General features: G+C 43.5%; 1 protein-coding gene and 1 long non-coding RNA gene across 3 annotated transcripts in view; one reads left to right on the top strand and one right to left on the bottom strand.

Annotated features, from left to right (window-relative positions):
• Nucleotides 1-25764, top strand: part of LOC121045394 (cadherin-11) — a 153755-nt gene that overhangs the window by 38737 nt on the left and 89254 nt on the right. For both annotated transcript variants that reach the window (XM_040498200.1, XM_040498201.1), the window contains one exon: nucleotides 24612-24736. The gene's annotated coding sequence lies outside the window, so the exon portion shown is untranslated. The remainder of the gene's footprint in view (nucleotides 1-24611; nucleotides 24737-25764) is intronic.
• On the bottom strand, nucleotides 2567-3233 carry LOC121045398 (uncharacterized). Its single transcript, XR_005797734.1, has 2 exons — nucleotides 2734-3233; nucleotides 2567-2693 (listed from the first exon to the last, which is right to left on the bottom strand). It is a non-coding gene; the product is annotated as an uncharacterized LOC121045398 (long non-coding RNA).

The following is a 25764-nucleotide window of genomic DNA, read 5'->3' as shown; positions in this document are numbered from 1 at the left end:
CCAGGCTCTGAGCCATCAGCCCAGAGCCCGACGCGGGGCTCGAACTCACGGACCGCGAGATCGTGACCTGGCTGAAGTCGGACGCTTAACCGACTGCGCCACCCAGGCGCCCCAGGAACCTCTATTTCTTACCTGGCTCGACTGTGCAAAGTTCAGCAGAAAGCAGCACCTGATAAATGCTTGATGATTTATTGATTGAAACATCTATTAGATTAGAATTATTTATATTTTGAGATTGATAACACCATCATAAAAAGTTTCTGGAAAAAAAATATATATCAGTTTCTCCCAGCATGATGGGAGAGTTTTTTCAACTGTGTTTTAATAGGGCAATCCGTGGTTTCCTTTGGGGACTCTCTATGCCTTTGTTAGGGTAATGGCATAACACAAAGTAGTGTCTTCACTGAGGCTAATACCGAAGGTATTCTGTCGCTACTGATACATTAAATGTGCCTGCTGCCACCAGGAGTATTAATGCATCACATGTCTCAAGCATTGGACAGAGGTTTTGAGCTCAATAAATACATGCATGTTTACTCACTAGTAGAGATCTGTGAACTGTTTTTCTACACATGAAGATAGCAGAGTGAGAGCAAGAAACTATGTAGTCTTGCAGACAAACACCATCACAGACTTAGCTCCCTGACACTACCAGCATCAGGGAGAGTGGTTTGACTTTTATACGTTGTCAGAATATGTATAGGAAAGAAATGTCCAGAAGTATGAATGCCATAATTTGCTTTCAGTCATAATGCATCTCCTGGGGGTGGGGAAGGGATTGCTAGAGCAAGTGATTATAGCCTGAGAATCAGAGGATCAACATAATTGCCACCTTCTGCTTCAGAAACATTCAAACTAAACAACTTTGTGTTTCCATATCTGTGAATGAAGCCAACGCGGGTGTTAAGCACACAGAGAACGTACAGATGCATTTCTGGCTAACGTAAATTGAAGTGAAGGTGTCTGAGAAGAGTCTGCTTTATCCTTGATAGGCAGAAGTAAGATGCTGCAAAATCTTCAGGATGAACAGAATAGCAAACTCTATGATGTTAAAGTTGTTTTATATATCCCATCAAATATTTGTGAAACTTGATATGGCTGAGTTCTGTAGCTGTGTAACGGCTTAATATTTAATTTAAAGGGATTTCCTCCGTTAAGCATATAGTGTTGATTGTGAAGCCTGTATAGTTCCTTTGAAGGTACTTTATAATTCACTTTTTCTTTGTCTTGACTACACGAAACATGTTAGGAGACGATGTGTGTGGGATGGAACAGTTGCTAATTTTATTTTTCCCTTTTTCTTTTCTCAATTACCATTGTGTTTTTGCCATTAGAGTACCACTTGTATAATTAGACCAGGCAGTTTCCTCATTTCTATTATTAAGTATTCTCTTTACATTAAATTTTAACTTTTGTGCCTGAATAATAAACCTTTTTTTCCCCTGAAGCCAAGGAAGGGGGATGCAAACATGCAATGAGTTTCATTTTATCCACGTGTAATCACCACTAAAAGATGCTTATACCCATTTTCTCCTCCGAAAAGAAAAACTGATATTTAGAGAGATTAAGTGATTTTCAAGTTCAGATGTTGGGATGGTAAGAGTCGGAAGTTATACCTGCTGGTGTGTTTACTTCTTAGTGACCTTTGCATGGAGTGTTTGCTTAGGAACCGAAGCCTACGGGATTTTTTTGCACTCGCACATAATCCAGTGCAGTGAAAAGTGTACAGAATGTGCAGTCAGGCAGGTATGGATTCCATTTATGTCCCTGATAACTCCCTGGATGCCTGTTGCTGGGTTGCTTAGGCTCTTGAATCTCAGTTGCCCCTTGAAAAAAAAGGGGGTGCAGCAGAACTCTTTCCGAGCGTCTGTGGCATTAGAAATACCACACACTCCCAGGACGGGCTCGATCAGCGAGAGCTGTTCTTGTCTCCATCTTTTTCTCCACCTATCCTCCTTTTTTTCAGGCTGTGAGCCATTGATGGAGGTTATTGATGGCTTCTCCAGGTGAGGAAGCAGCTCAGCGAGCCTCAGAGAGGGAGGGTTTTCTTTTTTGGTCTGTCGGCATCACCCTGTGAATGAGAAAAGAACAAGCGAAGACAGCCATGCCTCTCAAGCTAGGATGCAGGAACTGGAAGAGGGGTTTGTAGGAGATAAATCAAAGAAAATTGTCTAGAATTGGTACAAACGAAATTTGAGCTTAACAAGTGCTGGAGTGGTGAGGCAGGATTTGTGCTCCTTTTGCTGAAACACAATTACTGTACTTCACAGGGGGAGGCAGCTTGTTGGCAGACTCTCAGAGGCACGGGTGCACTAATCTCATTCTTCCTGGGACCCTAGACTCCTAGCCCTTCCCAAAGGCAGAGCGCTAGGCAGTCCCAGTCAATGCCATTTCTTTCTTAACCCACCTCCTTCCCCAAAAATAATAGGTACTGTGTGTTGAGCCCCACCTATAAACCAGCTGTGGGGTACACTAGGCACTTGATTACACCAAGGGGAGATTACACATAAGGGTACCTTCATGGGACTTCTTATTAATGTCCAACTTCCTAGGTGCGTTTTTTGGACTTTGGGAAACGTACCTATTACTCACGTATCCTATATACATATGTGTGAGTTATCTCACAACAATAATATAACCTTCCTTAGTGACCTTCTTTAAACCAATCTTAATGATAGCCCCGGGAATATGACCTCATCATCTCCATGTTATAGATGAGACCGGGAATATGACCTCATCATCTCCATGTTATAGATGAGACCATTTATGCGGAGAGGTTAAACAACTGCCCGAGGTCACACCGCTAATCCATTCAATGCCATGTCTGTTACACTGGCTTTGCAGCCGCAGCAGCAACTGTCCAGACACAGTATCCTGGGAGCACCAGGCTGTGTCCATTTCATCAAGACAGATAAATCTTCAGGGATGTATTACTTGTTAGAGGTAGATTCTCCTGAAATACTCTTTTGCCATACTGTGAAAGGCAGTGATTCAAAGATCCTTGCCAAGGGATCATCATAAATCCTGTTTAGACAGAGAAATCCCTAAAGGAAGAAGGGTTCTTTGCAGTGGCCCACAGCCTGGAGCAGGAGTGTCCAGAAGAGGAAAATTTGCAACAATGCTTGAATGGGAGCCAAGGGGCTTGTTTACATTCACAGTGACACAGATGTCCCGAAAGTAGGATTTGATGAAGAGTGCCCCCTCGCCCCACATGGAGAGTGGGGGAAGGGTTTTCTGGCAGTGTTGTCTAAGAGGCCACAGTCACGTGTGGATTCCTGTGATCCTCTGCCTGAGTGGCTGTTTCTCTTTCAGAGATAAGCAAGTCTGTCTGCTGTTCTACCCCTACCACAGTGAAAATTAGAGTTCTGGCTGATAGCTGTTTCCTTCAGACCTCTGCCCCTTCCCTCTAGTCACGCTGGCAGAGCAGTCTGGCAATGCACACCCCCACATGGTGGGAAGGTGAGCAGATTACCAGCCACACAAGCTAGGATCCACCATGTGGAAGACACAGGGCTCTGGGCTGGAGGCTGTGGGATGCGGGGGAGGCAAGCAGGGGAGAGAGAGGGAGAGAGAGAATGTGTGTGTGTGTGTGTGTGTGTGTGTGTGTGTGTGTGTGTGTGTACAGGGATGCTCAATTCCTTTCTCAAGGATACCCCCAGGTACATATTTTAATAAAAATATTAACCGTTTCTTCCACCTAAGGATGGAAGATGATTGACTAATTCCCTAATAAGTTTTGCATTACTCAATACAATAATTAGGAAAGGTTTCTAAAGAAAAGATACTATTTGGAACACACATATGCATTCTGAGAAAGGCTTGGACTTGGCAATAGAAGAGAAAAATTACAAACAAGGGTATATCTGCAGGAGCTTCTTATTAATGGTCAACTTCTTGGGTGCTTTTTTTTTGGACTTTGGGAAAAGTCATTTTTCATGTATCTTACATTTGTATACATGAATTGTCTCAGAGCAATAATCCTGTAAGGTAGATACCATTGGCATCACATTCCAGATAGAGAAACCAAGGGTCAGAGAGATTAAGTCACTTGCTTGAGGTAGCACAGCTAGTAAGTGACGGGACCTTCATCTGACCTGCGTCTTTAAAGTCCAGAGCTTTGTGTTCTTGTTTGTCCCTTAGAGTTTTTTGTTTGTTTTCTGTGTGGTTTTTTTTTTTTTTTTTTTTTTTTTTTAGTTTATTTACTTATTCTTTGAGAGAGCAGGAGAGGGGCAGAAGGAGAGGGAGAGAGAATCCCAAGCAGGCTTCACACTCTCAGCACAGAGCACGATGCGGGGTCGAACTCACAAACCGTGAGATCATGACCTGAGCTGAAGTCAAGAGTTAGACACATAACCCACTGAGCCACCCAGGCACCCTGTCCTTTGGAATTTTAATGAAGGGGGGTGAAAGATGGCTGATTCAGGTATACTGAACTTTTATTACTCATTTGCAGTGCTAACCAATGCACAGCTCCATCCCCTGTGACATTCCTGCCCCTGCTTTCACAACCAGGCAGAGGAACAAGGGAAATAGAGAGTTAAATGAACTCCCCCAAAGGGCAGTCACTAGGAGTCAATGGGTATTTGCTCTATTGTATTTGTTTGATTTAGAACAAAACAAAACAACAAATGTTCCCTGCCTCTGGGTCCAAGGATTTAGCTTCAGATTTAACAACAGCAGTTCCCATGAATAATGAAAGAGTTTCCAAGTTGTCTGCAAACAACCAGGACATCAAAGAGACACACGGAAATGAAACTCAGGTGTTTACTTCCCCTTGCCGGTGTCCCAAGCCTCAGCAGCATCTTGGCCATCACCTGGGCACTTACTGGATATGCAGCACCTCAATCCCCTGTCTCAGACTTTCTGGAGCAGAATCCACATTTTAATAAGATCCCCAGGTGACCTAACAGTGGGAGAGGACTCTCCTAGGAAAGAATGCTAGGAAAGAGGAATACTTAACCTCCAGGGCTGGGATGAAGTGAGTGAGCCCCTCCCTCCAGGTCCATAATTTAAGAGTTCCAAAAAAAAGGCAGCGATCAACGTGAGCAATATTTAATGTGATATCTTCAAAATGCTTCTTAAAGTGTTTTTTTAAAGGTACCTGGAGACCTCCTTTCTGGCTCCTTGTGGGAGGGGGTCTGGGAGCTTTGGTTTCCGTTTTCTTTAAGTGTTCTAACTTTTCAGCAAGTGAAGTTGCATGGAGTTTTTTCCATTTCGATCTGCATACCTCAATTTATATCATTAGCTTTTGCACAACTGTGATTATACACAACGAATGCTGCATCATAACCTGAACGTTTAAGCTCCAAGTTCAGTTCGGCTGCCAAACATAGATCATGCTAATGATGATGCTAATGATCGAGGTAGGTGGCATTTATCGAGGGCTTGCTAGATGCTAAGTGCATTACATGCAGTAACTTACTCACTTTTTACAAGAACCCTATGAGGGAGATAGTGTTTTAATCTCCATTTTAGTGATGAGGAGACGGAGGTCCCCAGAAGCGGGATAGCTTGTCTGAGGGTAGAAGGAGGTAAAATTCCTACGTAGGCAACTTGCTTCCAGACTCATTACTTCTTCACGAATGTAGAGTAGAACAGCGTGAAAAGAATTTATATGATATTCAAGGTTCTAAGCCAAATGTATGCACGTGGTTTTTTTTTTTTTCTTCAGCATTAGGTTGCCAAGGTTTTTATTTTGAAAATCTGCCCCTTTTATACATTTTTTATGTTAAAATGTTTTTTAAAATAATGAATGAGAGTCATACGTGATGGTAATTGCCTTTTAGAAATATCTGTAAAATTTTGGCTGCCATTTTCTTTTTAAGTGGGCCAGGAGGGCAGGGGAGAAGAGGCTCTTAGTTCTAGGGAAGGCAGATAACTCAGGATTCCCCCTGCTGTGCTGGGGGCACTAGGGAGCCCAGGTGGGGGATCTTGGCCCCACCCCGTCCCTCTCTGTGCTTCTGCTCTGCCTCTGGGGCTTGTGTCTGTGCAGGACTCATTAGCAGTGGGTGTGTGTCTCATCACAGTGGCTCATTCACAGGGCTCCCAGCCTCGCCAGGGAGCGGGCCGCCTCTCTGGCTGTCCTAGGAGGCCACTGCTCCGGGCTGTCCAGAGCAAAGCTGGGCTGCACCCTCTCACGGCCCTGTAGCGTCCAGTGTCCTCACAGGAGATGCCCTAAGATCAGAGAAGAAAGGAATCTTTTGGAAATGGCACTGTCACCCTGCAAAGAAGATTCTAGGTGGTCAACAGCTGCTCGGTGACCTTTGTGGCGGTGGAGTGGGTAGGCACAGGGTTTAACGAGCCTGGCCTCTCCATCCGCCATCCTGAGTGCAGGTGCCAGTGACACCGCCCAGCCCGGACGAGGGAAGGGAACAGTGACACAGAGATCCCGGCAAAGGGCACTGGCTGGCGTGGACACCACTTTAGGACGGCAGTGCTGTTTTAGTTATGTCTTGCCCCATGGTGTAGCGCTCTGTCCTCCGTCACGCACTCGCTGTGACTACATTTCCTCTCAGGTCCATCTCCATCTGATTCAGGCTTTGTTTTGAAGTCCAGCTTTGTCGCTGCTGCCAGAAGCATGCCTCAGTGGCTTGGCATGAACCGTTGATCCTATCTTAGGAGTTTCCAAAAGTTTGTTCTGGTCTCTCTGAGAGGAGTAGCATGGACGGGGCCCCACTGCCAGACTGTAGAGTCTGGGGACACGTGCTTGGGGCACGGTTTCCATCTTCCGTCTTTGTCTGGTCTCCTTCTCATTAAATCTTCTAGGTCTGTGGAGTTGACTATCAATTGGTGCCTGACCTAGTTACAGAGAGCCACTACATTACCCTGTGCTCATCATAATAAATGGATTATAACAGTTTGTTCCTATGATTCAAAGTGCACTCTGTTATTTTAGACTCATTTCTCCCTCCTGGGACTATGTGTGTGCATGTGAATGCACTTGTGTGTGTGTGTGTGTGTGTTGTGTGTGTGTGTGTGTGTGTGTGTTGTGCAGCTGCCCAAATGAAGGCTGACATTTTCCGTTGCTATGTTGAGACTTTGCTTTTGGACCACAGACCTGTGGCTTTGCATGGAATAGTTAATGGGCTTCCTGGTTTCCCTGAATTGATCCCCTTTCATTGTCTATTTGGAGCACTTTCCCTGGAGCACGGATTCTCACGTTTTCTGCTCTTGGTGTCAGCTCTGTTTGTCTCTCTTCTGCCAAAGGGCACCACGGAGTTACTCAAAGGACCTTTGGAACTGTTTGTTCAGTGAATGAAGAGCTCAGTTGGGGTAGTTTCTGGGACAGCACATGCTTCAATTGGTTCCTGCTGCAGCATTGCTGGGCCATGACTCAGGCATCTGGCTTTTGCCTCTGCTGATCTCAGAAGCCACATGGGAGGCTGACTTTGTTGGTATGTCCCAGAGTCCGTGACCTTTTCATCATTGTACCTTGCATTTTGAAAGATACTCCCCCCAAACAAACTGTATTTATAAAGTAATAACCAATCTGTGTTCTCACTTTTAATTAATCATATGTACATAATTGCCAATCAGAGCTTCTAATCAGTATGAGTTAATCAGTGTTAACATTTATTTATTTTATGAAGCACCTTCTATGTGACTGACCTATGCCAGGTGCTAGAAACAGAAAAGTGAACAAGATTCAGTCTAGACAAGGGCTTCCAGTATATCCTATTTTTGTTAAGTTATCATTTTAATTTGGGTAAATGTATTGAGCACCTTCTGTGTGTCTGGGGCAGAACTGAATGTCTCACATATATTATCTTCACTAATCTGTGAGTTAGGTCCCACAGCCACTTTTCAAGCAAGGAAACTGATCCTCATAGAGTTGAGTCATTTGCTCCAAGACATACATTTAATTACAAAGCAGAGGCAGGATTTGAACCCAGGATTGTCAAACCCTAAAACCTTCCCATGGAGGTTATAGTTAACAACTCCTTGCTTGTTTCTTTCTCTCTCCTTCTGGACAGGTGTTTGGTTTTGTGGGCAGGTGGGGGCCCTATGTTCTTTTCAGGCTCTCTGGCTTCTGGCTTAGTTTCTTTCCCCCCAGTTTTACTTAGATATAATTGACATGTAACATAATGACTTGATGTATGTGTAGTTTTTTTGTTTTGTTTTGTTTTTTTTAATTTATTTTTGGGACAGAGAGAGACAGAGCATGAACGGGGGAGGGGCAGAGAGAGAGGGAGACACAGAATCGGAAACAGGCTCCAGGCCCTGAGCCATCAGCCCAGAGCCTGATGCGGGGCTCGAACTCACGGACCGCGAGATCGTGACCTGGCTGAAGTCGGACGCTTAACCGACTGCACCACCCAGGCGCCCCTATATGTAGTTTTTTAAATGATCACCACCATCAATGAACATCAATCACCTCCCATACTTATACATTTTTTTTTCTTGTGATGAGTATCTCTTTTAAGATTTACTCCCTTAGCACCTTTCAGATATACAGTATATTATTGCTCGAAGTCTCTGTTTATAGCTTAGTTTGAAGTATATAAAAACACTGAGTACAAATGAATTTGTTGCTCCATATAATAATGGAGCTTTGAGCTTTCCTGAGACATTGAGGTTACTCATTTCCTGATTATTTAAAAAATTTTTTTTAAATATTTATTTTTGAGAGAGAGAGAGAGAGCATAAGAAAGGGAGGGGCAGAGAGAGAGGGAGACACAGAACCCGAAGCAGGCTTCAGGCTCTGAGCTGTCAGCACAGAGCCTGACACAGGGCTCATGAACCATGAGATCATGACCTGAGCCAAAGTTGGATACTCAACAGACTGAGCCATGTAGGCACCCCGTTCCTGATTGTTTTGATAGGGAAACTGAGGCTCTGAGTGTCTAAGGGGTTTGCCTGTGGTCTCAGTGTAAGATCTGGGCCTGAACTCAGCACCCCTGAGGTGCAGGCTAGTTGTATCATTTACAGCCCATTACCTTGTTACTGGCTAATTTCTTCTGGATAAGGTGGTGAATCTCAAGAGATCATCTGTGTAACTCTATCTAGACTAGAGGTACGAGTAGCCAAAATTAGATTATGAGGCAAGCTCATTAAGGGTAAGGGTCTAGTGTTGTTCATCACTGTGTCTCCAACCCCAGCACAGCCTCGGGTACACTGCAGGTGGTCAGTGGGTATGCCATGGATGAGTGAACTGGAAAAAAATGAAGGGGGCCTCTAGGGATGGTCATCTCATGTTACCTGTTTGGTTGTTCCTGACCTCCCTTCTTGGATTCTCCCATACCAGAGAATATTTTAGGATCAAATTGATGTTATCAATATTTAATCTGGCACTTCAATGATTCAGTCATTTAGTATCGTGAACTATTTTCCTGTTTCTATTTTGGAATAAATTAGCTGGTTCTTTAGGCATCTTGAAGCAGAGTAGTCTTTTTTGTATTTTCTTTTTTGTTTTGTTTTGGGTTTTCATTTTGCTTTGTTCTGTTTTGTTTTGTTTCTGGTTGTAAAGGAAAGTGATGGAGGCACTCCATCACCAGACTGCAGGTTCACTTTGGTTGTGGCCGGCTCAGGGATTTACCCTGCAAAATAGACACCTGCTGTTACATGAGAATTTATCACATTGAAAATTTGTGTCCAGGACAGATTACATATATGTATGTGTATATATATATGTATATATATGTTTTATTATTATTTAAATAATGAGGAAGAATAAAGGGGAAGTATCACCCACCCATGGTTCATTGACTCTGACTTATTCCTTAATTTTCTCCTCCCTTCCAGTAGTTAACTTAGGAACATTTTTAAATTGTTGTAATTGGAGTAAAGATTTTCCTTCATAATGAACTATGTTGAATTGGTCCGACATATTTTTCTACATTGCTTTACAATTCACATAATTGTGACTTTGGGAAGGAACTGCTGTTCCGTGCAGGGCATGTAGTGTGTTACTTAAACATATTCCTGTTACAACAAGGCAATTTTGACTTTACAGCAATAGAAAGTTATTATTCTTACTGGGGATCTGGGTGAAATAGAGTGGGATTATAAGAGATTGGCAATACCTAGAGGCCCTTGTTCTCAAGTCAGTTATTCCATATGAGTCACTTTGTTACAGCTCCAACGCCCTATTTCTCTGATGAAAAAAGAACACTTAAAACATGCACGTAGAGAAACCTAGAATTAGTCAGTACCATAATTTTTTGGTTAGTTTTCTATTTTTTGGAATTTTTGAAGTTTATTTTTTGAGAGAGAGAGAGAGACAGAGAGAGACAGAGAGAGAGAGAGAGAGAGAGAGAGAGAGAGAGACTAAGCAGGGGAGGAACACACACACACACACACACACACGCACACGCACACACAGAATCCCAAGCAGGTTCCATGCTGTCAGTGTAGAGCCTGATACAGGGCTTGAACTCACTAACAGTGCGATCATGACCTGAGCCGAAACCAAGAGTCAGGCACTTAACTGACTGAGCCATCCAGGTGCCCCACTATTCTTTGGAATTTAAATAATTAAGATGACTTATGAAGCAAGCATCTTTCCTAATTTTCGAGAAGCATTTTCCTCATTTCTGAAACTGGGAGGCGATTAACCGGAAGGCAGAACAACAAAGGAGATAAAATTGTGACCACTCAGGAAAGCAAACCTGGTCTTAGCAGCTTCTTTAGAAAAAAAACAACAGGAAAGGCAGAAAACTGTTGAAGTAAATCTGTGTGTTCCCTTGCAGGTCAAACCTGTTAGGATTAGTCCTTTAATGAGGTCACTGTGTTTTAGGGGATGCATCTACAGAAAGGTTCTGGTAATGAGCCGACTTGGAAGAGGAGGTTGAGAGAGCTTTCATTAACTCTGCTTGCATCATAATTTGGCAAGGTCACGGAGAGAATCTTCTTTAGGACACTAAAAATAGTCTCCTAGATCCAACTGTGCTGTCATCTCTCCTTGTCTGCTTTTTAGTCACATCTTATTTGGGTAGCTCTCTTCATTCTCCTCACCCACCTGCCTCCTTTGTAACTCTGCATTTGCTTCAGATCTGCTGCTGGACCCTGAGTGCTGGGATGATAGTGAAGGCAGGTGGTTTCAGTAACTTGTGCTCACCTGACTGCTTTCCCTTGCACTTCTATCCATCTTCCTTCCTTCCTTCCTTCCCTCCTTCCCTCCTTTCTTCCCTCCCTCCTTCCTTCCTTCCTTTTCCCTCCCTCCCTTGTTTTTCACCTTAACATGATCCCTAATTCTACATATTTATCTCTGCAAAGAGACTGGCATGCAGAGATGCTCTCTATGCAACATCTGAATAAGTGAGAGGAGGAATGAATGAATGAATGAATGAACTGTCAGATCTCCAAGAAAGCGGTGTTCTACTGAGAGATCAGTGGGGCTGGGAAGACCTCTGCCCCCCTTGAAGGCATAGACGACTACTGTTTTATATCCTCCTCTTTGCACACACTTATAACCCCCACCCCCTCATATGTAATCTCTTCACTTCACCTATGTGGCCTGTTGCTGTCTAGTTGTCTGTCTGTACTTGTACACATCTGTCCATATCTTAACATGCATATCTGATATTCAGAATGAAGTTCTATAAAAATTCAAAGGAGCCATTTAACGCCTAGATTCATTATTTCTATTTTTTCCCTCTTGATACCATGGATTTCATCCAGATAAAATCCGACCCCAACCCCTACTATATAGAAAGTGGTTAAAACATAGCCATGGATTAAATAGAAAGAAGCAGGAAGAAACAGTGATCCCACAACCTCCTCATACCACCCACACCTACCAAAGCCCCTGTAGTAGCCTTTGGGGGTACCCAGAAATACCCAGTCTTAGGATTTGTGAAGTCCTTCCAATGTCAGTTCTGGTCTCTGTTTCTGGCCGGCAGTAAATGCAGATGATTATGCTACACTAGGTGGTGACATGGACGACAGGGTTTCTGCTTTTTACCAGTTTATAGGGATAGGGAGTGGCAAGCAAATGGTTGCCAGAGTGATTTCCTAGAACAACAAGGTGTCTGAGGACTTGAGACCTGAATGGCTGATGGGGACTATACGCTGTAGATGTTGCCTCATCCTGTCAAACACTGAGCGTCGGCTCTGAGCTAGGCACGCACGTGCCAATCGGGAGGGGTCCTAAGAAAAAGTCATGATCCAGTCTGTTTTATTAACCTGTTTAAGCTTGCTGTGTCCTTCGTCACTAATTGTTTACTGTTTATGTTTCTGCTCGCTTTCTAACCCTACCACTGGAAGAAAGGTCTGCAAGAGCAGCAGCCCCGTCTGCCTGGTACTCTAGTATCTTGGCCAGGATCTGGCACCTCAGGAGATGCTGGTTTACAGGATGAATGGTTGGTAAAGATGATGCCATAGTGAGTTGAGTGTGTGTGTGTGTGTGTGTGTGTGTGTGTGTGTGTGTGTGAAGCTGAAAAGGGAAGATGGGTTATCAGGAGGAAGCAACTTAGCCAGGGCCCTAAAGGACGGGAACGTTTATGAAGAAGTTTAATGTTTATACTTTTGAGAGAGAGAGAAAGAGACAGAGCATGAGTGGGTGAGGGGCAGAGAGAGAGGGAGACACAGAATCCGAAGCAGGTTCCAGGCTCCGAGCTGTCGGCACAGGGCCCGACACGGGGCTCAAACTCACGAACTGTGGGTTCATGACCTATGCCATAGTCGGACGCTTAACCGACTAAGCCACCCAGGCGCCCCAAAGAATATGCTTTCTATGCAAAGGCTAAAGTAGGGAAGAGTGGGGCAATGTGGTTAAGTTTAACAAAAACAGTCATTTCTGGGAAGGAGCTGCCCCAGGTGAGGCTGAAGGCCAGCTGGCTCCCTAACAAAGGGCCTGCCCTTGGGGAAAAGCAGGTGATGATGAGGCACTGAAGTCAGAATGTAGTCTGGGGGGCCTGGGATTGCACCCCCACAAGCTGGGTGACTGGGGTACCTTACCCATCCTCTGTGTCTCAGATTCCTCCACTTGCAAATAGAGGCGATGGATGTAACAGTTTGAGCACAGGACCTAGAACAAAGCAAGGTTTGGTTATTGCTAAAAGCAGAGGACGCCAGACCAAGGAGCCCTTCAGTGCTTTGAAACCAGGAGCAGGCCAAGCAGACTCGTGGTTTAGAGTAAGCAGCGAGTAGCATGTGGGGGATGGGCCAGCCCACAAGTGCTCCTGGGAGGCAGATGCTGCCTGCAACCTCCCTGCCTCCTTTCCTCGCCTGCTGGAGACTCTGAGCACCCCCCCCCCCGGCCCCCCACCAGCCCCTTGCTGGGGCTGCTATAATCTGGCAAGTATTCTAGTCCTATTATGTTCACACTAAGGATGTTGCTCAATGCCGAAGGCAGGGTCGTCTGGCTGCGAGCAGTGGGATAAATAACCCTGTGGCATCGTCTCTGGGATGGCTGTGATGGAACTGAAGACCAGCTTTAACTTCATGGGCTCGGAACTCCTGTGCCTGGTTGCGTGTCCTTGTCCCTTTGTGTGCCGCAGCCCCGACAGGGATATGACTTCTCTGCCTGAGCTTTGCATATGAGCCTTCATTCAGACTGCTGTTTCGTGCTATTTCTCCTTTTCTCACTTTTATCATGTAAAGCAGCACTATATGTTTCTGCACCTCATACATCCTTGCAGGCGGCCTTAAACTTCCTGTGGAATAAAACCAGGTATTTGTAAATGCGTGCCATGAATGATAGGGAGATGTACAAGGTGGATTCTGTGCCCTGTGTGTTTTCAACCTAGTTTCTTCTCCATGAAGACCTAGATTCCTGGAGAGCTACCAGACTCTGCTCCTGCCTCACTGCAGACCGTCACCAGGTCTGCACTGACATTCGTCACTTCATTTAAATTTCATTCCTGACCTTGGAAGAGGACCACAGTCATTCCTCAAGGGCCCCTGCTGCACCTGACCCAGCACGTGGTATTGATGAGGATGCTGCAGAGAGACGTGGGTCCATGCAGGAGTCTCCTCTTCACCCGTTTCCTCCTCGGAGCCTCGGTGTCTCCATGTGTGAAGTCATCATCGCTTACCCCCCACGTCAGTCATTCATGCTTATCTTCAAAATATGCTGTTACTTAATATTTTCTTTTGAATTCATTCTGTTTTTCTTAAATATTTTTGAAGCAAATTATATTATGGAGCACCTGGGGGGCTCAGTGGGTTAAACGTCCGACTTTGGCTCATGTCATGATCTCACGGTTCATGGGTTCAAGCCCTGTGTCAGGCTCTGTGCTGACAGCTCAGAGCCTGGAGCCTGCTTTGGATTCTGTGTTTTCCTCTCTCTCTGACCCTCCCCTACTCATGCTCTGTCTTTCAGTCAAAAATAAGTAAACATGAAAAATTTTTAAAAATTATATCACTACCATTGATCGTAAACCAGTATCTCTTGTGATAAGTAGAAAGTATCCCCCAAATAGATATAATTAAACAATATAATCTATTCTGAGCCTGAGACTACCTTCTCTAAAAAGAGAGATCTGTTCAGGAATTGTTACAAATGGAGAGTTTCTCTTTGTTGAGATCTGGATTGAAAGAGAATTGAAAGTACTTCCCTACATCTGACTCATTGTCACTTAATGCCAAAAATAATAATAGTAATTTATGGGACTCCTAGTGTGTCAGGCATTGCACTAATTTCTTTATATAGAGTCTTTGTAGCAGAAAACTGATAACTTTTTGATCATGATGATGCTGACTAATAATATTTAGTGAACAGTAAATTTGTGCCAGAAACAATAGGGTAATGTGTGTGCATTCTTTCATTTGTCAAGGAGTGTCCATTTTATAGGTAAAGAAGAAGAGTCCTAACTTATGGAAGTGGTGAACAGTAGAACCCCAAATGGGAACGGGCCTGGCAGACCTGAATTCCATCCTCCAGCAGGGACTGTGCTGCCTGCCATCTGTCTGGCTCTCTTGCTTCACTCTTCCTCTGTTTGCTGGCTGACATACCACTTGGTTCGGTCCCTGGACAGGGTCCTCTGGCTTTCTCCAAGGTGACCAGACCATCTTGTCAGGGACTATGAAACCTAGCTGTGTCTACTTATCACCACCACTATAGCTAAAGGAGACCTCCCCCCACCCCCACCACCCAATGTCCTCATGGTCTTCTGTGCATGAAGTATCCTTATAAAGATTGTCTTTATAATGGCACCAGGTTGGGCCTGTGAAAGACCATTAGAGAGGGAATGGGTCCTAGAGATCCGCCTAGCTCAGTGTTCCCCCAGGTATGGTCCAAGCTCTTCTGGAGGGTGGCTGGGTACTTTCAGCAAGGGAACTGATTATTCCAATTACAGAATTCCAGAGACTCAGGACAGGAAAGAAACTTATTGACCACCCCAGTACCCAATGTCAAAATTTATTTTATAAGTTGCTGGATAAGGAATGTGGTTTAAATATTTCCAGAGATGAGCAACCGACAAGTGAATAGTATGTTTGTGTGCATGTGTATATGTGTGTGTGTGTGTGTGTATAACTTTACACACTTAAAGTATCAGACAGCTGCAGATATCAAAACCAAGAAGGCATAAAGAAAACCTATTTCAAAATCAAGCCTGGTTTTCTTAGATGACATCATAGGATACAGATTTAATAAGTGGACATTGTAATGGAAGATGTCACAGAACTATTGTTTGAGTTCTAATAGGACATTTGCCTGTCCCTTTGACACCATTGATCCAAGCCCAATCTAGGAAGATGACCCAAGTGTACACAGCTTCTGATAATGATATTTTTGTCATTATTCTCAGTTCTTATCAATGAAAGCAGTAAAAACAGACTTTATTTGTAATCATTTGAGTATTTAAAAACAGATGAAGGGGCACCTAAGTGGCTCAATCAGTTAAGCGTCCAACTCTTGGTATCGGCTCAAGTCATGATCTCATGGTTCCTAGGTCCTAACCTGCTGTCAGCGTGGAGTCTTCTTGGGATTCTCTCTCTCTCTCTCTCTCTCTCTCTCTCTCTCCCTGCCTCTCCCCTTCTCTCTCTCTCTCAAAAATAAATAAACTTTTAAAAACATAAATAAAAAAATGATGAAAATGAAATAAATAGAACTTTGAGGGTATGTGTGTATGTGTGAATCTGGGTGGTCCTGGGAGAATAGCCTGAATAAAGCTTTCTGTGGGGATATTAGATTCTTGATATTGGCATGTGAGCTTTCCCTAGGTCTTCAAGAATGTCAAAATTTGTGCATACAAGTGAAGAATATCATTCCACCAATAAAGTGCAGCAAACTATAACTGAAACATTTCACTGGCCCGCTTCCCCTGCTGACCCTGAATGAATCCTGTGTACTTAACGAGGTGTGATGAGCATGCAGAGTCCCTCCTAGACTCACTCACTGGGCTGGCTCATGTCAGCCCCTCTGTGGCCAAATTCACACTTGTGCCTGGAGAAACTTAGAAGTCACCACCCACTGTGGGCCTTCAGAGGTACTTGCACCTCAGTGTTGGGTACTCAGTTCTTTATTTACTAGCTTAATTGTTCCAAAGCTATTTGGAAGCATTTAGTTTGTGACTTTGTCCAATGGATATACAATGGGCGAGAAAACACACATGCTTTTGCCTTTGTGATGCTTATGAACAATATGAATTTGTATAGTTTGTATCTTCAGAATCAGTGTCCAAGAAGAGGTATATGACAAAACGGCACTTGTCCTTAACTTAATTAATTTTACATTGCAAAAGGATAGTCCCACTTAATTTTGAGAAACCTTGTTTGGTTTCTTTCCAAGCATAATGGCCCCAAGAGAGAACGCACTCCTATGATATCATAAATCAGTCACATTGCTACAGAGAGTGCAGCTAGCTTTTCTTACTTTGAGAGGTAATAGCAGACTCTGAGTATTACTAGCAGGCAGCAAAAAACTCTGCTGTGTGTGTGTGTGTGTGTGTGTGTGTGTGTGTGTGTGTGTGTGAATACTTCTTTGGCTTTATGAACATGGCGTTTTGCAAGTAAGTTGATTTCTTGGTTGTATGAACGTTCCCCAGATTTGATAAACTGTTAAATATAAAGTCTCACATCTTGGGTTATACGCTGTTCATCACTTCTTTGGAGGTACCTCATCAGCAGCTTCTCTCTCTCTCTCTCTCTTTTTCTCTTTCTCTCTAGATAGTTCAGTAGTCTGGTAAAGTGGTTGAGTCACTGGTCACTTAAAAAAATCATTGGACTACTTCCCTAAATTAGTGCCCTGATTTATGTCTGCAGAAATGTTGAGTATGGCTGTTGGATGAATCGCTTGGGTTCAGACTTCCTGTGTCCAAATCCTGGCTTCACTGCTTTGTAGCTCTGTGAATGAGAGCAACTTTATTACATCTTTCTTAGCCTCAATTTCCTAGTTATTAAATAAAGAAAATGATAGCATCTGACGTATAAGATTGTTATAACATTACATCATGTATTATGTGAAAGTACTTAGCATGGGACCTAGCACATTACAAACTCTCAATTAATGTTTTCTTTGCCTGTTTGGATTAAGTTGTGTGTACATAACACATGGCTCCTGGGAGTACAGAAGAGATGATATAGTTCGCATCAGGTGTACATGTCTATAACCATGCCCTTAAATCCTCAAAGATGATTAAATGCTTCACTTGGCATCTGAAGTATTTGGGAAATATGGATCACATTTTTCAAACTCAGTTCTTACACAAACACACAGATTTACCGTCAGTCAGTCAGGAGGTACCTATTGGTTACCCAGTCTTGTTAATAGCCAATTGTTTGCAAAAAGATAGCCTATTTTTAACTATAGATTTTTAACTATTTTAGAAAATGAACCAAAACAGTTCAACATTGCTTTTATCAAGGCTGTGTAATTTGGGCCAAGTGAGGACATGTGACAGTCCTTAAAAATTTTCACAAATTATACCTGTACTTTGACATCAGGTGGATAAAAAGGATACATTTTTATGTTAAAAAAATTTTTAAATACAGTTTTATGGTTGTTGTCCGTTTAATACCATTTATCTATTTCTCCAATAAGCGAGGCTCTGTTAAGGGTTAGCTGTGTATTGACCCAGGACAGACAAACTGACTATAAGATGTAACTTCTGTCTTCCAGAAGCTCAGAGTTTCCTTGGATGCAACATCGGAAGGGGCAGACAGACATAATAACAGAGCTCTTCCTGGCAGAGAAATCTAGAGGAACAGAGGTGCACAGCAGGCCTTACTTACCTGGTCAGGACAGGAGGACGTGAGGCTGGGGGCAGACTGGGAAGAGGCACATAAGCTGTATCAACCAGGGTGGCCATCTCCCGACCTGATAGGGAAACATTTCGAGTTTTAATATTGTCAGATTTTTCTTTTATGTAAAAATATAAAAAAGATCATTGTCCTCTAGTAAATGCTTCCATCAAGAAAGGAGTTTCTGTTTTGCTGTGTGCTGCTTTACTGTCAAATGCTGAGATGTTTGTTCATTCACAACACCGAGACAAGTAGGCAAAATAAAACAAACTGCAGAAGGAGGCGTTAGTGTTGTTCTGGGAGTTTGTGACTGTATGTGCCCTGACTGCTTTGTTTACCCCAGTGATTCTTTCCAAAACTTTACCAGTGCACCGTATGGACATCCCTGAAACCATCCTGTAAGGGAAGGTTGTATGGACATCCCTGAAACCTTCCTGAAGCTGGGTTTGCTTGCCACCTCTCCGTCTCCATAAAAGGTTAAAATATAAAGTGGCTGGCATTCTAGGGCAAAAATAAAATACACTCTTTTTATTTTACTTCTACTGTAAGTGTTCCTCTCAGGTTCAATAACAGTATATAAACAGACTCCATGTATATTTGCGACTTTTACGGTGGATGTGCTTAGATTTCCCCCTTATTCTGACATTTCATTCTTTTTTTATTCAATAGAGAAATCATCATGGCATAGTGGGAAGGCAAAGCCTTAGGAGCAAGGGAAATCTAGGTTGGAATTCTTATTCTACTACTATTAATTAGCTATGTTATGTTGGCTAAGTCAATTTAACACTCTGAGGTTAAATTCCTTCTCTTTTAGGAGGTAGCAACCGAATAAAACAATTCGGTTGCAGTGCTGTTGGCAAGATCAGTTAAAAGAAAAATGCACGTAGAAGCACCGAGGCAGTGTAGATCAGGGGTATGTAGTAGGTGGCAAATAAAACTGGAGCTGCCAGGATCACAATTGTTGATATGTTAACAGAGAGAAATCAAAACGACATCATTTGGGCAAGACATGGGGATAAAATGTAGAGTAGCAGGAGGCTTGCTCATATGCTAGATGACTGTTTGTTTATTCATTTCCCAACGATATTACAAAGGCTGTGAATATTTATTTAGTTCTGCTCCCAATAGTCCTTCTAATAGGGAATTATTTGGGTACAACGAAAGACATTTGTAAATGCGGCTGATAAGACTGGCATTGGACAAGGAGTGTTTTGTTGGACACAAGAATTCTATTGTCCCCGGCTTCAGTTGTCAAGTGCCCGGAGAACCCAGAATTTATGGTGCAAGCACAATGGTCCTTTCAGGGCCCAGCGAAAGAGCTGTGAGATCCTGCTCCCCGGCTTTTCAGGGCTTCTAATCTTTTTATCGGGCCTGGACAATGCCGGATTCAGCGGCTGCCTGAGCCTCCTGACTGTCCATTGGCCGCCAGGTATTGTGCGGTAATTACCATGGTGACAATGGACTCTCTCCACGGCCGTCCATCGGCGCTTTGGAAAACGGTGAAGGTTGTCACTTTGTATTAGGTGCCTCTAAAGGCATGGCTTACTTAGAAAAACTGCTAAAGGGAAATAAATAAAATCGTGTTAAGAGTTTGATTTAAAGGGCCACTGTGTCAAATCCATTTGGAGCCCAGGACCTCTTTATGGATGTTTTCTTGTAATTACGGTCAGACATTGGGCGTCATCCCTGTCCAGGCGGTGAGGGGCCGGCCTTGGAGGTTTTGCAGGAAGGCGTGAGCTGTGGGCAGCTGGCAGCCCTTAACATTGGGTGAGAGCAGAAGTCTAAGCTGAGGCGGGGAACTTGGAGGGATCCCGGAACTTCTTTGAGACTCCCTTTCCTCAGCTGCAAAAGAATGGTGTGGGAAGCGCTTGCAGATTAATGTTAAGTATATGTTATATACGATGCATGCAAAATACGTGAATATTACTTCTCTATAGATGCTTATACATGTACCAGAGAGCTTTATGAATAGCAAATCTATGATAAAAGGAAAAACTACTTTTTACATCGTGCACAATGGAAAAAGCACAATCTATATCTTTTCATAATCACAGGTACTGATTATTGAGTGCCTATCCTGGGTGAGGTAATACAATTATTATCACTATTCTTAATGTAATCCTACAAAATAGTTAGTATCCCCATTTTATACTGAGAAAACTGAAGCTTAGAGAGGTCTTGTTTTCTCAAAGTCAGACTAGCTTGGAAAAGGTAAAGCCTGGATTTTTTTTTTTTTTTTTCAGAGAGAGATACAGAATGAGCACACATTTCAGCAGGGAAGGGGCAGAAAGAGAGGGAGACAGAGAATCCCCAGCAGGCTCCACGCCATCAGTGCAGAGCCAGATCCAGGGCTCGATCCTACGAACCATGAGATCATGACCTGAGGCAAAATCAAGAGTCAGCCGCTCAACCGACTGAGCCACCCAGGCACCCCAAAGCATGGATACATTAAATTGAATGTATCCTCACTGCTTCCCCCCCATTTTTTAGAAAAATTCAGAATCTATAAACCTTTCTTACAAAATATGTTTCACCATATGGTTTTGGAACTTTGGCAATAATTTCTTTACAGGAAAGAAAAACACTCAGTGATGATTATTAACTGGGTTTATTCATCTTTTCAACAATGTCAGGAACATGTGACACCTATAAAAGGAAGAAACCCCTGCTCACAGGGTGCCCAGAGTCCACTGCCTGTGTGCAGCCTGGACAGAACAAGAAAAAGACACAGCAGAATCTGCAAAACCACTTGATCTTTCCATTAAAGCAGAAAAGCATATGGCCTTTGCTTGACTTCTTGGCCAAAAAACAAAACAAAACAAAAAAACCAAAAACAAAAAAAAAAACTGGCAGTTTCAGAAACCTGATATTTAATTTGTTTACTTAATAGTAACATATTTAATCATAGTTTGTCTCAGCTCCCTACCAAGATACCTGAAATCCCTTGTACTGTTACACCAAAAAGTAGTTTTCTGGGCTGACATACCAGAGGTACAGACATGATTTACCCCAGAAAGGTCTCATTGTGTGTTCTTAAATCTGGTAGGAAAGGAGTGGGTTGTTGGTGATCCAGTCCAGCTACCCTGTATCCTTGCTCTAAGCACTTGGGCACTTCCTGCTTAGCTCAGTTTCTTCATTTGTAAAATGGAGCTGTCACTGTCTCCTTGTGCTCCCTTGCTCCCTTCAGTAACAACTCTTTCCCCTTTCACCCGTCACCCCCCCTGCCATACCTGCATCAGCACTGCATACTTAGTGGCCTGGGACCCTGAAGCATGTGTTGATGGAGTTAGTGGGATGTGGACTATTTTAATTCACATATGCTTTCAGCCCTTACCCTCCCCCGACCACAGCACCACATATTGTTGTTTTTGTTGTCCTTGTAGTGTTAACAATGATCCTGGCCCCTGTCTGAGCTGCCTGCGTCCACATCTTGTGGAGGATCCATACATGTCGATCTGTCAGTCAAAGCGTGTGATTTGGAGCAGAGTTCCTCAGAGAGAGACAGCAGTATGACCCGTGGGTCAAAAGAAAGACTATGGACTTGCGTGTACTGAGCCTTCTAAACACTCAGAGCTCAGCAAGAGAAATCTGCCACAATCATATCCCCATCCTTCCCTGGATTTTCTCCTTGCTTTTTGTATGCTCACTAAGGGACTTCTCCATCCTGCTTGACACTCTTGGCTTCAGTGTTCTTTTTCCTGATTTCTCCATCTCTCTGCAGTAATCTATGGCATGTTGTGTCTCTGCCCCTAGAGGCTCAGTGCTGCGGGACCTCTGTGTGCAGCACTGGACAGAGCTGGAAGCAGGCGGTGACTCTGTCCTGGGAGAGGGTCCGTAACAGCACACAGTCCTTGAGAAAGGAAGGGGAGTCACTTGGAGAGTAGTTAGGGATGGATGTCACAGTGCTGGGTTGGATTTCCCTGGCTCAGAAGGGAACGCATGATTCCAAGTCCTGGGGAATCATGAGATGCGGCGGGGAGGAGGGAAAATGAAAATTCCAAGCAGGAACAGCAGTGCAGAAAGAGAAGATGGGGGAGCATACACACATGGCCCTCTCACACTGAATTGAGTCTGCTGAAAGCACAAAAACAGCCAGGATTTCTTCTGTCATTGTTTTCTTTTCTAAGAATCATGGTGCAGTTGTATACCAACATTTCCCACACAACCTACATCTCCTCTTTCTTGAATGTTTGCAGGGATTGGAATTCATAGACATTTCACCCGGCTATTTTTGATTTCCTTCCAAAGCTCTTAATTGTCTGTGCAGGTTTTTGGTGAAAGGAGTTTTATAGAGAATAGTTTGCAGAGAGGTAAACAGTATGAGGCAAAAGGGGAGTTCAATTAGTTGTTATAGATTTGAGAAGTAAACTCTGAGAAGCACACTGGCAACAGATGCAGCTGCATGATTCGCTGACTGCATACTGGGGCAGGCAAACAGACGGAGCATAGGCTATCATGTCTGCCCTTGTGGGATTCTGGTCCCACCTTGGGTGTTATTCGCTGTACATCTTGGGCAAAGAGTCTAATCCTTTGAGTGGTCGGGTGAGATACCCAGATGGGCTCATGACAGCCAGAGTGGTGATATGTATTTAAAGAGAATACATTGGTGAGGCTTGTGGCAGATGTCTGTTCCATTTATGGTGTACTAGTTATCCATTGCTGAGTAACATACTGTCCCCAATTTAGCGACTTATAACAATTCACTATTACCTTTTATAGTTGAGTTTAGTGAAGTCATCTGGGTGGTTTTTACTTGGGGTCTCTCATGCTGTGTAGTCAGATGGCTGGAGTCACATGAAAGTTTGACTGAGTTGGAAGTCCAAGATGGCATCTTTGTCCACCATCTGGCACCTCAGCTTGGATGCTTAGAATAGCTAGGTATGGCTGGGCATCTCTCTCTCTATCCATGCAGCTTCTCCACATGGCTAGCTAGTGCTTCCTCCCAGCATGCAGGTCTAGAGTATTCAGACTTCTGACATGACAACTGACTTCTCCCAGATGAAGCTCCCAAGAGCACAAGATAGGCTACAAGATTTCTTATGACTCATCGTCTGAAAGTGTAGAGTGTCACTTTGCTCTGTCTCATGGGTGACTCAACGACAGCTCAGATTCACATAGAAGGGGCACTGGGGCATGAATATTTGCGGGTAGGGTTCCTTTGGGAGGGGGGCATTTTTGGAGACTAGCTCAACATGCAAGGTGATTGCAAAGTAGGGTCCTTCATCAGTTATGGGTTGTGTGCACTGTCCATGCGGCTTTTTTCTCTATGACCAGACACTATGTCCATCTGGGAATAATCCCAGTGCTACTTTGTCCTCAACATCCTGGGAATAGCACAGAGTAGGACAATTTTATTCTTCTTGCTACAGTCACCGAATCAAGATGCTATGGACACATTTTAGATTTATAATTCATCTTCAGCCATTCACCAAGAAGGGTTTTTGACTGTTGTCGTTGCTGCTGCTGCTGTTGCTGCTGTTGTTGTTGTTTAGCAGAAGGGATAATGTGTGAGGAGCTGTTGGATGGAACCAAGATGAGACAAGGAAAAGTGGATTCGGAAGCAGAAAGGAAGCATAATAAAGAAAGTCAACTAAGAACCTGCTTCAGTTCTTAACGCAGACCAGGTTAATCCTAGAAGGTAGAAGCCCTAGAGGTGAAGGACGTTCAAGAAATCCTCTCTGTCATTGTGTTAAAGCTATGCCAGCCGCCACCTTCCTTGGTTCAGTGCCTCAGTTTTTGAACACGACAGCTGTTCAGACACTCTGTATTCGTCTCTTCATTCACCGAACAGATATACAGTGAGCAGCTGCTCTGGGCTAGGAAATGTGTTAGACACTTTGGGAGATATGAAGATGAATCAGACTAGAATTTGGGCAGAACACAGCCCCCACACAGAAATCCAGAGTATGCTGTAGTGCGGGAGGGGGTGGGGAGGAAAGTAATCTTGATAAAGAATTGCAGCTCTGTCTGCTCAGCTCCGCTGGTGTAGGGATGACATCTCCTATCACCGCTGCCACCACCGTCACTCTTTTGCCCTGGAGACTGTCATTCTGTAAGGATCTGGCAGCACCACAATAGTGCTTCTCCCTCGCGGAGGGAAGGTACCTACTTTGGACTCAGACACAATGTGGGTTGTCTCAGAAACTGGCTCCAAGACTTCATATCCCCCTACAGGTTTGCTGGAGCAAATGTATGTGACGTATGTAGTGTATTGTAAGAAGTTGGATGAATGGCTCCCTTTATCTTTTTGTCCAAGTACCAAATACACACACAGTCACACCGTCTTTTGATACCTTTAAACCCATGGTAGGTTTTTCCCATTTCCTACACAACTGTGATCATTTGTTTACATCTCTCCACACCTGGGCTGTTTTCCTCCAAGAAAAGTCTATCTATGCAACTGTGTATCCCCAGTGTCGAGCAGTATGTCATTTTATCGGTTCATGTCACCTTTAGATTAATAATGGTCCTTTCACTTTTTGCAGAAATCACTGTATTTTCGGCTCAGTGGACCCGTGACACTTATTCCTGTTGTCATTTGTTGAGTGACCAATCAGATGGGTGGAGTGTGTTATAGAAATTGGCAGCAAGTATCCAATGGGTGAAGAAGGTAAGATGGACCCACTTTACTATACTATGGATGTGGAGGTGGAAATGATGCCCAGTGGGCCCCTCCCTGCAACCTGTCTTTGTTTGAACCTTCACCAAATCTAAAGAAGTACCTGAGATGAAAGCTGGCCTACTTTCTTGGGATTTGAGAAATGTGATTATTCACTGTTGTTCTTGGGGTCTCTTTATTGAACATCTGTTAATGTATTATTAGTACAAACGTGATAATTTTTTGTTTGTTTTTTTGGGGGGGGGGAAGAGGGGTGACTATAGAAGATTCAGAGGAGGAAGAAAGAACTAAAAGAGATTCTTCAGCAAAAACTCAGCTGGATAGACTAGAAAAATTGCCATGTTGCTTTTTCCCACCTTTTCTTCTTTTGAAGATAATTCTATAAATGTGAACAAGGTGGCTTACATCCCATGGCCAGGAGGCTGAACCTTTTAGACCTTGAAAGAAAGAACATAAGATCATAAGCCAAAAGGCTGATTTCAACTGCCAGGCCCAGCTTTTCCATTCATTTTCCATGTGCCCTTAGGTTAATGAGCTCTTTTTCAGGCCACAGGGTGGTTGGACCTAGGGTCTTTAACAGTTTTTAAGTTTTAGGATTCTATGAATCCAATTATCTCCTCTATTTTTTCAGTGGTAACTGAAGCTATTTTTGTAAGACATTCTAATATCCAGGTAGAAATTTAATAATTAATTCTACCAGCATTATTCCCTACATTTTAGGGGTCTAGACCCATCTATCCATATGTCTATGGCTCATCTCCATGTAGATGTCCACCAAGTGCCTTAAATGCAGAGGCCAAATATAAGTCATGCTTTCTCCTCTAAACCTTCACTTTGTCCTATGTGTCACATTTCAGGGTAGCATCACAATTAACCCAGATCAGAAACATGGGAAGGGTACCATATGCCTCTCAATCCCTTACCTCCAACAGCAGTTTATTCCTATTGCTTCTTACTGGTGCTACTCTGATTATCTCTGATATATATATATATATATATATATATATATATATATATAT

This window comes from Herpailurus yagouaroundi, unplaced genomic scaffold (assembly GCF_014898765.1).
Source record: "Herpailurus yagouaroundi ecotype Mexico unplaced genomic scaffold, PumYag 190, whole genome shotgun sequence".
NCBI classification, from domain to species: Eukaryota; Metazoa; Chordata; class Mammalia; order Carnivora; family Felidae; genus Herpailurus; species Herpailurus yagouaroundi.
The sequence above is the reverse complement of the archived record's forward strand: the minus strand, read 5'-3'. Positions and strand labels throughout refer to the sequence as shown.